Source organism: Saccopteryx leptura, chromosome 3, assembly GCF_036850995.1.
Source record: "Saccopteryx leptura isolate mSacLep1 chromosome 3, mSacLep1_pri_phased_curated, whole genome shotgun sequence".
Lineage (NCBI taxonomy): Eukaryota > Metazoa > Chordata > Mammalia > Chiroptera > Emballonuridae > Saccopteryx > Saccopteryx leptura.
In genome coordinates this window covers 185,610,945-185,627,654 of record NC_089505.1, presented here as the reverse complement: position 1 = coordinate 185,627,654, position 16,710 = coordinate 185,610,945, and positions in this window count along the sequence as shown.

Genomic DNA, 16,710 nt, shown 5'->3' with positions numbered 1-16,710 from the left:
ATGTTTAATGGTAGTATATAGCATGATTTTTTAAACATTCCTCTTCATGAAGCACTAAAAGCAGTTCCAACCAATCTCTCATGTGGGGTTTCATAAATGACCACATCACCGTGTTGTTAGGAGGATAACAAATGATGAAAGGAATGTACTGCTATTGAGATTGGCTAAACAAATTAATTTGAGAAGAAGAAAATAAAATAAAAAAGAAGCAGAGATATTAGAAACAATGGAAGGATAAAAGGAAAGAAAAAATTATAGAAGATCATTAAATCAATGGTTAGCTCATTCTAAATTTTAATATATACTAATTTTATTTCAGTAATATCACTGAGTGAAAATTGTTTCATTTCATCCACATATGGTAATTGAGATAACCTTTTTCTCCAAACTACTGTTAATAATAGACATTAATAGTAAAAATAGCTTCTTACTAAAAAGGTAAAATCATTTCATTAGAAATGTCATTTTGCATGCTTAGTGAAAATTTATATTTTTAATTTTGGAACTCAAATTTTTTTATTTATCTATAATACCTATTTATATACTAACTAAAGTGAAAAAATGTATATATTTATTATTTCTTCATTATACTGAGTGTAATAAGTAAATCAAAAAAGCTAAGAACTATATGTTTTCACACATAGGTGGGACATAAAAATGAGACTCACGGACATAGATAAAACTGAACTGGTTACAGGGTAAGGGGGTTATGGAGGAGGATGTGAGGTGGAGAAAAGAGGAACAAACATACAATTATGGAAAACAATTTGACTTTGGGCGATGGATACACAACTCAATCAACACTTCAAATGCTATAGAAAGGTTTACCAGAAACCTATGTACCCTAATTGATCAATGTCACTGTGTTAAATTTAATTTTTCCAAATAAACTAAAATAAAAAACACAACAAGGTTGCAGGTGTTTAGTATGCTTTAATTTATATTTTGCAAAAGCACTTTACATTTTTATGTAGTTTAATCTGTAAAGCTTTTTCTTTGTTTTCTTAACATATTTAATACTTAAGATTTCTCATATTTTGAAATGCTACTTTTATGATATTATAAGCACGTATAGCAGGGGTCCCCAAACTATGGCCCGTGGGCCGCATGCGGCCCCCTGAGGCCATTTATCCGGTCCCCGCCGCACTTCTGGAAGGGGCACCTCTTTCCTTGGTGGTCAGTGAGAGGAGCACATTGACCATCTCATTAGCCAAAAGCAAGCCCATATTTCCCATTGAAATACTGGTCAGTTTGTTGATTTAAATTTATTTGTTATTTATTTTAAATATTGTATTTGTTCCCATTTTGTTTTTTTTTTTACTTTAAAATAAGATATGTGCAGTGTGCATAGGGATTTGTTCATAGTTTTTTTTATAGTCTGGCCCTCCAAGGGTCTGAGGGACAGTGAACTGGCCCCCTGTGTAAAAAGTTTGGGGACCCCTGACGTATAGGTTATATATTTTTTCTAGAGAGTGTTTTGTTTCCTAAATTTATTTTCTACTCTCATGCCAGTGTCAGACTCCATTAGTTAATATAGATAAACCAGAGACAAACTATGATTAAATTATTTACTACTAAGTAAGATTTGCTGGCAACATGTAAAGAATGAGAATAAAGAAAAGGAACACAACATTAAGAGAAATATTGGATTTAGGTCATAGATATATGAAAGTTTATTAGATACTATTATTTCTAATTTTGAATATATGTGACAATTTTCATAATAGTACATTAAGATGAGTGATGATACACCATAGGAAGAGGTGACACCAGTTAGTCTCTGTTTCAGATGTGAACACCTGACTGAGAAATAGATAACCGCAAAGTAATGTTATTATTTATTTATGCACCTCACACATGATGGTTGTACAGAGAGGAAGCCACAGTAGACAATCCTGTTCAAAAAGAGACATGGCAATCACTGAGCCATTCTAAAACCCCAGAGACAATTGGGAAGGTCTCTTGCTTTGGCTCCAGGTAATAATTATTTATTAGTCATTAATTTTGCTTCATGGGGCAAGTTCCCCAAAGTTACTCTTTTCTGTGACTATTGCCTTCACCTTCTGGGAGCTTCTTTGTTTGATGTGAGCTTCAGAGAATATGTCCTCTTTGGAGTCTAAGCAGCTTTGTCAAAGTGGTTTTTTTTTTTGAGCCTCAGTTTTATATTCCGCTTATGTGCAAAATCATACAGTTTTTAGCTTTTTCTGATTTACTTATTTCACTCAGTATAAAGTATGTTGTCATAAATTGCAATATGTCATCATTTTTTATTGATTTTAATTTATTGTGTTTACAGAGATTCTAGTGTCATCCCACCTCCCCGTATTCCCCTCAACATCCCCTTTGTCCCCCTCCCCGAAACACCCTCCCCCCTTCCCTCCAGAATTATCCCATCCTGTCATCCCCTTTTCCTCTGTTCGCTTTCCCTCTGGTCCCTTTGATCCTGCCTCCGTCTCTATTCTGTTTTTCAGTTCATATTGTTCATTGGATTCCTCAAATGAGTGAGGTCATATGATATTTTTCTTTCTCTGCCTGGCTTATTTCACTTAACATAATAGCTTCCAGGTCCATCTATGTTGTCGCAAAAGGTAAGATTCCCTTCTTTTTCATGGCCCCATAGTATTCCATTGTGTATATGTACCATGGCTTTTTAATCCACTCGTCCACTGATGGACACTTCCAGATCTTGGCTATTGTAAACAATGCTGCCATAAACATGGGGGTGCATTTCTTCTTTTGAATTAGTGATTTGTTGTTCTTGGGATATATTCCTAAAAGTGGAATAGCTGGGTCAAAAGGCAGTTCGATTTTTAATTTTTTGAGGAATCTCCATACTGTTTTCCATGGTGGCTGCACCAGTCTACATTCCCACCAGCAATGCAGGAGGGTTCCCTTGATCTTTGGGACTTTTTTTTAAGTTATTTTAATCCTAAAAATAAATCAGTTTCTTTTAGTTTAAGTCAGTGGCTCTTTTTTGACAACACAACTGTCTCAAAATATTTTGAGGTTTAATTTATTTGATTAACCTCAGTCAGTTGCATTTGCAAAGATCCATACTTAAAGTTGCATTTGCAAAGATCCATACTTAAAGTTCTTTTTGAGTCATGACTTAAATGCATGTGCCCTGAGCTTATTGAGCATTGTGAGAGAGCTACATCATTTTCTTGAGCCATTTTCTGCTAAATTAACTGAGTACCATCATAATCCACCCATAGGTAGTAACAGCGGGAGTGAGGGGTTACCATTAATTTAGTCCTTGCCAAAAAGTTTTCTTTGCAGAGATGACGTCAGAGTAATGGCGGGGTAGGAAGCGATACCGATAAATCTCCCCCAAAACTCAACAAGATCTTCAACCAGAAACAGAAAAACCTATACTTGGAGCCTCCAGATGCTTCGCAATACACCCAAAGGTATGGTCGAGTGAAAAATTGGCTAAATATATAACCAAACCCCAAAGGAAATAGGGAGTAAGAAATGCTCCGCCTTCCTCACTAACCTAAACAGGGCGGCTTTCTCTGGTAACTGTGAATATAGAAACTGAGGCGGGCAAAGGGGGTGAATAGATCCAGGCCGCACCACAAACAGCCAAACCAGGCTGTGGCACAGAGATCCAAGCAGAGGAAAAACTGATCCTGTGGCAACCCAGGCAAAACAAGCTAACACTCACGCCAAACCCAAACAAAGAAAGACAAGCTGGGCGGCCATTTTACCCGGTCTCCTGGTCGGCGTGCGCGCAGTTAGTGGGCGAGAGATTTCTTCCTAGGCCCCAAGAGTGGGTGCCCGTGTTGCCCCACAAAGAGGCAGGGTCAGAGACCTTTCTGTGGGCCGAGGGCAGAGTCTATGGGCAGCCCCAGCGCCCTGGGACAGCCACGCACGGGAGGGAGTGAGAACTAATTCCAATGGTGGAGATTTTCCGTGCTGGAGGGGGTTTCACTCAGAGGGAAATGCGGCCGGGCTCATATCCTGGTTTGCGCACGCAGATAGTGAATGAGAGATTCCTCCGGGTGCCTCGGCAGTGCGTGCCCGTGTTATCACACAGAGGGGCAGAGTCGGGGGCCTTTGTGTGGGCCAAAGCGGAGTCTCGGGCCACCCCAGTGCCTTGCAAAGGCCGCGCACGGGGACGGAGCAAGACTCAATTCCAACGCTGCAACTTTTCCCTGCGGTTGGGGGTTTCACTCAGTGCGTGAGACTGCTGGCCAGATATCCTGGTCTGCGCAGGCAGCCAGTGAGTGAGAGTTTCCTCCAAGCGCCCCGGAAGTGGGCGCCCACCTGTGTTACCGGACAGAGTGGCAGAGCCAGATGTCTTTGAGTGGGCGGAAACCCTGCCTGATTATGCTAGCAGCTCTGACTGACTGAGCCTTACCCAGAGCCCTGTGCTGAGTGGAAATAGAGTGGGGAGTTGCCAGCTCTTTGAGCCTCTTACTATCCAGGCAGAGGCAGCAGCAACCCCATAGCTGGATTATCAGGCTACTAATTGAGGAAGGAAAGACTAGGAGAAAGGCTCCAGGAACACAGACTCTCTCACTGTCAGAGCCTATAAATGCTAATGAGCCTCGACTGCCAACGAGACTAAAGCACAATACATGACATCGCCATAGAGACTTATCAACTGCAAACCTTTACCTGAGCGTGCCAAAGGGGCAGAACCCGGGGTACAGAGTCACCAACCAGGAAGAGGGAGAGAAAAGAAAAAGCAAGAAGATAACCTCTCAAAATCAAGAATAATCTGCAGACTTTATAACCTATCCCATTTTATTATATTTGTTCATTTGTTTCTCTTATCTTCATTCTTGATACTTTTTTTCCTCCTCCAATTTGGCCGATTAACTCTCTGCCAGTCTTACTCTCTCCTCTCCTTGAACTACACTACCCATAAGTGTTACATCTCCCATTATATTTTATCTTCTCTTCCTTTCTCTCTATGAGGGTTGCACTCCAAAACCCTTAACTCTCTCTCTCTCTCTCTCTCCTTTATTTTTTCTTCTTTTAGTTGTTCCCTCTTTTTTTCTCTCTCTCTCTTTCTTTTCTCCCTCTATATTAGTTTCTTCCTTTCTCCTTTACATCTCCTCTCATTCAAACCTCAATAACAAACAAATTATCTTATCTGGGACTCAAACTTATGTTAGTGACATTTTGGGGGGGTTTTACTTCACCTTTTTAACTCACTAGCAGTGCTCCCATCCCTGGCTCTCCATTTTATCTAGTTCTGTTCCACTAAATACAATAGTAATTTTTTAATTTGTCCACCCATTTTTCCGTTTTCCTCTTATTCCTCTCATCATAACTCTCAGACAACCAACACCTAAAAGCAAATCATTTTATTCTTGACCCAAATTTTTTCCTTATTTGCTTTTTGTGGGTCCATACGCTCTTTTTTTTTTCTTTTTTCTTTTTTGTTTTTCTATTTTCTTTTTTTTTTTTTTTTTGCCCCTTTATTACTTTTCCCCAATTCAGGCCCTCCATCACAGGCATTTTTTGTTATAATTCACAGTTCACCACAAGATTTTCTCAAGAAAGAGGGGAGAGGAGAGGAGAGGAAAAAAGGAGGGGGGGAATAATTTCCTTTTTAAAAAATTTTTATTTTATTTTATTTTTCTTTATTTCATTATTAATTCTTTTTAAATGAAACAAATCTTTTCGATTTTTAATTTTTTTTATTATTTTTTTTAACTTTTTATTCTTTATTAAATCTCATTAATACTATCAACAAAACCACCCTCAGATGCCATTAAGGAAGAGAAAATCGAATATCATGGATACAAAAGAAAGAGAGGTAACACAGCTAGATGAGGAAAAATCTACGGAGAAAAAATTTAATATATTGGAAACCTTGGAGCTAAATGACAGAGAATTCAAGATAGAAATCCTAAATATCCTCCGAGATATACAAGAAAACACAGAAAGGCAATTTAGGGAAATCAGAAAACAACTCAATGAACACAAAGAATATATGTCCAAGGAAATTGAAAGTATAAAAACAAATCAAACAGAGATGAAAAACTCAATTCACGAGCTGAAAAACGAGGTAACAAGCTTGGCTAATAGAACAGGCTAGATAGAAGAGAGGATTAGTGAAATAGAAGACAAGCAACTTGAGGCACAACAGAGAGAAGAAGAAAGAGACTCAAAAATTTAAAAAAATGAGATAGCCCTACAAGAATTATCTGACTCCATCAAAAAGAATAACATAAGAATAATAGGTATATCAGAGGGAGAAGAGAGAGAAAATGGAATGGAGAACATACTCAAACAAATAATAGATGAGAACTTCCCAAGCCTGTGGAAAGAACTAAAGCCTCAAGTTCAAGAAGCAAACAGAACTCCGAGTTTTCTTAACCCCAACAAACCTACTCTAAGGCATATCATAATGAAATTGACACAAACCAACAGCAAAGAAAAAATTCTCAAGGCAGCCAGGGAAAAGAAGAATACAACATATAAAGGAAGGCCCATTAGATTATCATCAGATTTCTCAGCAGAAAGTCTACAAGCTAGAAGAGAGTGGACCACAATATTTAAAGTCCTGAAAGAGAGGAACTTTCAGCCACGAATACTATACCCATCAAAGCTATCCTTCAAATATGAAGGAGAAATAAAAACATTCACAGATACAGAAAAGATGAGGGAATTTATCATCAGAAAACCCCCACTCCAGGAATTACTAAAGGGGGTTCTCCAATCAGATACAAAGAACAAAAAAAAAAAAAAAAAACAAAAACAGAGCCACAAGTAAAAGCTCCAAGAAGAACACAATAAAACCAAATTAAACTGTGACAACAACAAAAAGAAAGAGGGGGAGAAGATGGAGATTAACAGTAGCAAAGGACGATGGAGTGCAAAAGTACTCACAAAATAGTTCGCCACGATGAACAGGGTAGGGACCCTTTTCATTACTCAAAGGTAACCACCATTGAAAAAACCACCACAGAAGCACATGAGATAAAAAAGATAGCAACAGAGGAAAGATGTATGGAATACAACCAAATAAAAACAAAAGATAGAAAAATGAAAGAGAAGGATCAAACAAGACACAAAACTAACAGAAAGCAAGATATAAAATGGCAATAGGGAACTCACAAGTATCAATAATTACACTAAATGTAAACGAGTTAAACTCACCAATAAAAAGGCACAGAGTATCAGAATGGATTAAAAAAGAAAATCCAACTGTATGCTGCCTACAGGAAACTCATCTAAGTAACAAGGATAAAAACAAATTCAAAGTGAAAGGCTGGAAAACAATACTCCAAGCAAATAACATCCAAAAAAAAGCAGGTGTAGCAATACTCATATCGGATAATGCTGACTACAAGACAGCAAAAGTACTCAGAGACAAAAATGGCCATTTCATAATGGCTAAGGGGACACTGAATCAAGAAGACATAATAATTCTTAATATATATGCACCAAACCAAGGAGCACCAAAATAAATAAGACAGCTACTTATTGATCTTAAACAAAAACTGACAAAAACACAATCATACTTGGAGACCTCAATACACCGTTGACGGCTCTAGATCGGTCATTCAAACAGAGAATCAACAAAGACATAGTGGCCTTAAACAAAACACTAGAGCACCTGGATATGATAGTCATCTACAGGACATTTCATCCCAAAGTGACTGAGTATACATTTTTCTCCAGTGTACATGGATCATTCTCAAGAATTGACCATATGTTGGGCCACAAAAACAACATCAGCAAATTCAGAAAAATTGAAGTTGTACCAAGCATATTTTCTGATCATAAAGCCTTGAAACTAGAATTCAACTGCAAAAAAAAGGAAAAAAAATCCCACAAAAATGTGGAAACTAAACAACATACTTTTAAAAAATGAATGGGTCAAAGAAGAAATAAGTGCAGAGATCAAAAGATATATACAGACTAATGAAAATGACAATACGACATATCACAATCTATGGGATGCAGCAAAAGCAATGATAAGAGGGAAGTTCATATCACTTCAGGTATATATGAACAAACAAGAGAGAGCCCAAGTGAACCACTTAACTTCCCACCTTAAGGAACTAGAAAAAGAAGAACAAAGACAACCCAAAACCAGCCGAAGAAAGGAGATAATAAAAATCAGAGCAGAAATAAATGAATTAGAGAACAGAAAAACTATAGAAAAAATTAATAGAACAAGGAGCTGGTTCTTTGAAAAGATCAACAAAATTGACAAACCCTTGGCAAGACTTACCAAGGAAAAAAGAGAAAGAACTCATAGAAACAAAATCCAAAATGAAAGAGGAGAAATCACCATGGACACCATAGATATACAAAGAATTATTGTAGAATACTATGAAAAACTTTATGCCACTCAATTCAACAACCTAGAAGAAATGGATAAATTCCTAGAACAATACAACCTTCCTAGACTGAGTCAAGATGAAGCAGAAAGCCTAAACAGACCTATCAGTAGAGAAGAAATAGAAAAAACCATTAAAAACCTCCCCAAAAATAAAAGTCCAGGCCCTGACGGCTATACAAGCGAATTTTATCAACCACTCAAAGAAGACTTGGTTCCTATTCTACTCAAAGTCTCCCAAAAAATTGAAGAAGAAGCAATACTTCCAAACACATTTTATGAGGCCAACATAACCCTCATACCAAAACCGGGCAAGGATGGCACAAAAAAAGAAAACTACAGACCAATATCTCTAATGAATACAGATGCTAAAATACTAAACAAAATACTAGCAAATCGAATACAACAACATATTAAAAAAATAATACATCATGATCAAGTGGGATTTATCCCAGAATCTCAAGGATGGTTCAACATACGTAAAACGGTTAACATAATACACCATATCAACAAAACAAAGAACAAAAACCACATGATCTTATCAATAGACGCAGAAAAGGCTTTCGATAAAATACAACACAACTTTATGTTTAAGACTCTCAACAAAATGGGTATAGAAGGAAAATATCTCAACATGATAAAGGCCATAGATGATAAACCATCAGCTAACATCATATTTAATGTCACTAAACTGAAGGCTTTCCCCCTTAAATCAGGAACAAGGCAGGGTTGTCCACTCTCTCCACTCTTATTTAATGTGGTACTAGAGGTTCTAGCCAGAGCAATCAGACAAGACAAAGAAATAAAAGGCATCCATATCGGAAAAGAAGAAGTAAAGGTATCCCTTTTTGCAGATGATATGATCCTATACATCGAAAACCCCAAAGAATCCACAAAAAGACTACTAGAAACAATAAGCCAATACAGTAAGGTCGCAGGATACAAAATTAACATACAGAAGTCAATAGCCTTTCTATATGCCAACAATGAAACAACTGAGAAGGAACTCAAAAGAATAATCCCCTTCACGATTGCAATAAAAAAAATAAAATACTTAGGAATAAACATAACAAAGAATGTAAAGGACTTATATAATGAAAACTATAAACCATTGTTAAGGGAAATCGAAAAAGATATAATGAGATGGAAGAATATATCTTGTTCTTGGCTAGGAAGAATAAATATAATCAAGATGGCTATATTACCCAAAGCAATATACAAATTTAATGCAATTCCCATCAAAATTCCAATGACATTTTTTAAAGAAATAGAGCAAAAAATCATCAGATTTATATGGAACTATAAAAAACCCCGAATATTCAAAGCAATCCTAAAGAAAAAGAATGAAGCTGGGGGCATTACAATACCTGACTTCAAACTCTATTATAGGGCCACGACAATCAAAACAGCATGGTATTGGCAGAAAAATAGACACTCAGACCAATGGAACAGAATAGAAAGTCCAGAAATAAAACCACATATATATAGTCAAATAATTTTTGATAAAGGGGCCAAGAACACACAATGGAGAAAAGAAAGCCTCTTCAATAAATGGTGCTGGGAAAACTGGAAAGCCACATGCAAAAGAATGAAACTGGACTACAGTCTCTCCCCCTGTACAAAAATTAACTCAAAATGGATCAAAGATCTAAACATTAGACCTGAAACAATTAAGTACATAGAAGAAGACATAGGTACTCAACTCATGGACCTGGGTTTTAAAGAGCATTTTATGAATTTGAGTCCACAGGCAAGAGAAGTGAAGGCAAAAATTAATGAATGGGACTACATCAGACTAAGAAGTTTTTGCTCAGCAAGAGAAACTGATAACAAAATAAACAGAAAGCCAACTAAATGGGAAATGATATTTTCAAACAACAGCTCAGATAAGGGCCTAATATCCAAAATATACAAAGAACTCATAAAACTCAACAACAAACAACCAATCCAATAAAAAAATGGCAAGAGGATATGAACAGACACTTCTCCCAGGAAGAAATACAAATGGCCAACAGATATATGAAAAGATGCTCATCTTCTTTAGCTATTAGAGAAATGCAAATCAAAACGGCAATGAGATACCACCTCACACCTGTTCGATTAGCTGTTATTAGCAAGACAGGTAATAGCAAATGTTGGAGAGGTTGTGGAGAAAAAGGAACCCTCATACACTGTTGGTGGGAATGTAAAGTAGTACAACCATTATGGAAGAAAGTATGGTGGTTCCTCAAAAAACTGAAAATAGAACTACCTTATGACCCAGCAATCCCTCTACTGGGTATATATCCCCAAAACTCAGAAACATTGATACGTAAAGACACATGCAGCCCCATGTTTATTGCAGCATTGTTCACAGTGGCCAGGACATGGAAACAACCAAAAAGCCCATCAATAGATGACTGGATAAAGAAGATGTGGCACATATACACTATGGAATACTACTCAACCATAAGAAATGATGACATCGGATCATTTACAGCAAAATGGTGGGATCTTGATGATAACATGATACGAAGCGAAATAAGTAAATCAGAAAAAACCAGGAACTGTATTATTCCATACGTAGGTGGGACTTAATAGTCAAACTAAGAGACATTGATAAGAGTGTGATGGTTATGGGGGGGAGGGGGGAATGGGAGAGGGAAAGGGGGTGGGGAGGGGCACAAAGAAAACAAGATAGAAGGTGACAGAGGACAATCTGACTTTGGGTGGTGGGTATGCAACATAATTGAACGACAAGATAACCTGGACTTGTTATCTTTGAATATATGTATTCTGATTTATTGATGTCACCCCATTAAAAAAATAAAATTGTTAAAAAAAAATTTTTTTTCTTTGCTTTAAGACATCCTCAAGTTTTTTTTATACGGGCAGGTGATGAAAAGTGGTTGCCTATGGTCCCAATCATCCATTGTTGTACAAATCTCAGTGTTTTTATTCCCTTTTCATCCCCTTTCATTTTTTATTTCTAAACAGCAAATTCTTTATTTTTTATTTTATTTAGAAAGTTATATTTAATGGGATGATATTGATCAATAAGAGTACATAGGTTTCAGATAAACATTTATGTAACATTTGAACTGTTGATTATATTGTTTACCCATCACCCAAAGTCAAATTATTTTCTATCATCGCATACTTGTTCCTCTTTAATTTCCTCCCACCCTGTTGCATAACCTCCTCCCCCTGTTAACCACTTGACCTTTATCTATATTTATGAGTCTCAGTTTTATATGCCACCCATGTGTAAAATCATATAGTTCTTAGCTTTTTCTGATTTGCTTATTTCATCAATATAATGTTCTTAAGGTTCATCCATGTTGTCATAAAGGGCAGTATGTCATCATTTTTTAGGCTGAGTAGTATTCCATTGTATATATGTACTACATCTTCTTTATCCAATCCTCTAATGAAGGACATTTTGATTTTTGTTGTTTCCATGACTTGGCCACCTTGAATAATACTGCAATGAACATGGGGGTGCATGTGTCTTTATGAATCAGTGTTTTTAACTTTTTTGGGTAGATACCCAGTAGAAGGATTGCTGCATCATATGGTAGTTCTGTTCTTAATATTTTGAGGAACCAGCATACTTTCTTCAATAATGGCTGTACAGAACTAGTTTACATTCCCACCAGCAGTGGATGAGGGTTCATTTTTCTCCAAATCCCTCCAACACTTGTTATTACCTGTCTTGTTGATAATAGCCAATCTAACTGGTGTGAGGTGGTATCTCTTTGTAGTTTTGATATGCATTTCTTAAATAGTTAGTGAAGATGAACATCTTTTTACAAATTGGTTGGCCATTTGTATATCCTCTTGGGAGAAGTGTCTGTTTAGGTGCTCTCCCCAGTTTTTAATTGGATTGTTTGCTTATCTGTTGCTGAGCTTTGTGAGATCTTTATATATTTTATATATTAACCCCTTATTGGAACTGTTGGTTGCCAATATCATCTCCCATTTGGTTTGCTACCTTTTTGTATTATTGTTGTTTTCTTTTGCTGAGCAGAAGCTTTTTAGTTTGATATGGTCCCAGTCATCCTTTGTTGTTTTTATTTCCCTTGCTTTTGAGGTCAAATTCATAAATTGTTCTTTATGGCCAAGATCCATGTTTAATATCTATGGTTTTTTCTATGTAATTTATTGTTTCAGATCTTATATTTTGGTCTTTGATCTACATTGAATTAATTTTTGTGCAAGGGGACAATTTGTAGTCAAATTTCATTCTTTTGCATGCGGCTTTCCAGTTTTCCCAAGACCATTTATTGAAGAGGTTTTCTTTTCTCCATTGTTTGTTTCTGACTTCTCTGTCAAAGATATGTGTATATCCATATATATGTGGTTTTATTTCTGGGCTCTCGATTTTGTTCCATATGTCTGTATGTATGTTTTTCCACCAATACCATGTTATTTTGATTATCATGGCTCTGTGGTATAATTCGAGGTCAGGTAATGTGATACTTCTGGCTTTATTCATTTTCTCAGGATTACTTTGGCTATTCAGGGCTTTATATATTTTCATACAAAACTGGTGATTTTTTAATTGTATTTCTTTAAAAAATGACATTGAGATTTTAATGAGGATTGTATTAAATTTGTATATTGCTTTGGGTAATATGACCATTTTAACACTGTTGATTCTTTCAATCCATGAACATGGAATATCTTTCCATTTCATTGTGTCTTTTGCAATTTCTTTCTTTTTTTTTCACTAAATTCTTTTTTTAAAAATATTTTATTGATTTTTTAGAGAGAGAGGAGTGAGAGAGAGAGACAGAGAGAGAGAGAGAAGGGGGAGGAGCAGGAAGATTCGACTCCCATATGTGCCTTGACCGGGCAAGCCCAAGGTTCCGAACCGGCGACCTCAGTGTTCCAGGTCGATGCTTTATCCCACTGCACCACCACAGGTCAGGCTTTTGCAATTTCTTTCAATAAAGCTTTTTAGTTTTCAGTATAGAGGTCCTTCACATCCTTTGTTAAGTTTATTCCTAAGTATTTTATTGTTTTGTTGTAACTGTAAAAGGAAATTTTTTTAGTTCATTTTCTGAAGTTTCATTGTTGTATAGTTTTTTGGTGGAGTCTTTGGGAGTATATGGAAAACCCCAAAGACTCCACCAAAAAAACTATTAGAAACAAATTCATTTTAAGCTCATTTTTTTCTATACTGGTCAAAAGTAGCCACGTATCCAACACATACTACAGATATCCTATTTTCCCCATCTTTTCAGATCATCGAATAAATAAGTTCTTAGATATAACTTTCAAGTGATGGTTGGCAACAATTTCTAGTTTAAAAATAAAAGGTTATTGCCTGACCAGGCAGTGGCACAGTGATAGCGTATCAGACTGGGATGCAGAGGACCCAGGTTTGAGACCCTGAAGTCTCCAGCTTGAGCGCAGGCTCATCTGGTTTGAGCAAGGCTCACCAGCTTGAGCCCAATGTCGCTGGCTCCAGCAAAGGGCCACTCGGTCTGCTGTAGCCCCCCAGGTCAAGGCACATATGAGAAATCAATCAATGAACAACTAAGGAACCACAACAAAGACTTGATATTTCTCATCTCTCTCCCTTCCTGTCTGTCTATCCTTATCTGTCCCTCTCTCTGACTCTCCCTGTCTCTGCCATAAATAAATAAATAAATAAATAAATAAATAAATAAATAAAAAGTTATTTATTGCACGTGCTATTATATATTCATCATCGGTCCCCTGGGGACTCTGCATAATATTGTCAGCATTCTCACTATGTGTCCAGGTTGATTAAGTAAGCACTTTCTAGAACACTGCTGTTATTCATAACTGTAGGAAAAAAGAAATAGTAAGTAGCATGACAGGTTCTTAAAGCTTCTAGAAAGATATGAGTCTTTTCCCTTCCACTTACTTGGTCAAAGCAAGTTAAATGGTCCCAAGACAACAGGAGTGCAGACATGAGTGTTCGTTTAGATGTAAAGAGCTATATGATTCTAAGAGCTCCTTTTGACTTCATAGCTACCAGTCAGAACCTCTATTGGGTATATGTTGACATTAAACCCAGAATCTAGGTACTTATCACCTAATTCTTTGTTATGGCCTCAATCAGAGCCATTCATTGCTCTCCTGAATCCTGTGTCTCCTTACTTGATTTCCCTGCTCTAACTTCACCTCATCTTGGCCCATTCTAACTACATCATCTATAATGATCATTTAGAAATAACTCAAATCACGTGACTCCTTTGCTTAAACTCTCCATAGGTCAGCATTAATGTGAAATTCTCAGAATAACCTCAAATCACGCTAGTCACTATCTCTTCCTATCTCATTTACATATACTTTTGCTTTTATTTATTATGTTCTATAATCCTTACTTTTTCCTATTTTTCAAACATATCTATTCAGCCTAAAAGATCATTCCAGGCTTTCTATAAGGCTGATATTCATGCTGTTAAATTTCCTCAGAAGTCTATATAGTTAATTCTTTTGCCTCCTGTCTTTGTTCAAATGGCACCTTCTCATTAGAAGTTAACACTGATCACTGTATGTAAATCTGAATCTCACACAACCCACTAGAGTGCTCTCTAAATCTGATTTACTTTTTCTTTTTGTAGTTCCACAGTTTGTAAATCTCCCATTATTTCTCATGTAGATCAATTTAACTCTTTTTATTTATCTCAACATTAGATGTTCCTACAGGCACAGCAACTAGAGGAGCAACCCTGAACAGGCTTTTCAAAGCATTTGTTCACCATTTTCCCTAGGAAGAATTTTTGTAGCAGCTCCTGGGAAAAATCTGTACAGGTAAAGTAGAAGGAAACAAAAAACAAACCAAAAAAAACTAGAAAACCCCAACTTCATTGAATCATGAAGCAAGCTTTTACTAAATAATTTTGAAACCATTCCTTAGATACTGTGAATTAATAGAGCATGGATAATTACCAGAAATCTGTAGTTTTAAGAAGCATTGAATGTAATGTTGACAAACTTTCAGGTAACCGCTAATATATATATAAACATGAATTATACAGTAAATCAGGATCATTTTGTAGAAAGATGTTAATGTTTATAATGTCACAATAAAACATGCCTCTTTACTCATGATATATTTATAAGAATATATCATACATTAAGCAAAAAAGAAGACAACACTAAGTCACACACAACAGAAGCTGTAAAATATATGTACCGACAATACTGCTTGAAAACAATTAAAATTATGAAAGTTTACATTAAAAAAGGTATATATTAAGGCCAAAGAGGAAGTAAAAATTATAATCACAAGTTAATAAGAAATTAATGATAATGAAGCATTAAAACACTGTATATGAAAATTTATGGGATATGGTCAAAGCTGTATTCAAATAGAAATACATTTATTATTTTAAAAATTAAAATCAAAGAGCTAGAAAACATGGGAAAAGAATAAACCTTTGTTGGCCAAGTTTGCAAATATGATATATATTAAGTTTGTAAATATGATATATTGAATATATGTTTGCTTGCTTGTGGTTTGCACTGGGGGCTGGGCAACACCAGATAAAGTGGTCTGTGGGGTTGCAGGTTGCCTTCCTGATTGGGAGGGTCCATTGTTTTGCTAGTGTTTACTGGAAGGGAGATTCAGCCCCACCACCTAGAGATGCAGGAGGATTTCTCCCCCCACCCCCGATCCCTTGCCCTCCACAGAAAAAGCAGACCTGCTTTTTTCCCTTGTCTTTTCTTGTGGCTTGCCTGTCTTGGTGAGATACCAATAAACAGAATGGCCCACCATCCTCTGACTCTGCCATTTCTTTACCGTCTGCCCGAATTTAATGAGAACTTGCATGTGAATGGCCATAATGGTGGTGGAGGCTCCTGTCTTTTTTTTTTTTTTTTTTTTGTATTTTTCTGAAGTTGGAAACGGGGAGGCAGTCAGACAGACTCCCGCATGTGCATGACCAGGATCCACCCGGCATGCCCAGCAGGGGGTGATGTTCTGCCCATCTGGGGCATTGCTCTGTTGCCACCAGAGCCATTCTAGTGCCTGAGGCAGAGACCATGGAGCCATCCTCAGTGCCCGGGACAACTTTGCTCCAATGGAGCTTCGGCTGTGGGAGGGGAAGAGAGAGACAGAGAGGAAGGAGAGGGGGAGGGGTGGAGAAGCAGATGGACGCCTCTCCTGTGTGCCCTGGTCGGGAATCGAACCCGGGACTCCTGCACACCAGGCTGATGCTCTACCACTGAGGCAACCAGCAAGGGCCAATATTAATTATTTTTTTAAAGATAAAGTTCAACATTAATTTCTTCTTCTGGTGAGATGGAAAAAGAAAAGTAAAAAAAAAATGTGAACAGAGCTTTAGGAATCAGAGAGGTAAGCAGAGAGGTAAGTATGACATAATCACAAATAAGGAAGATGTTAAATTACAAGAATTTAGAAGGGTGTATGACCAGGGGCC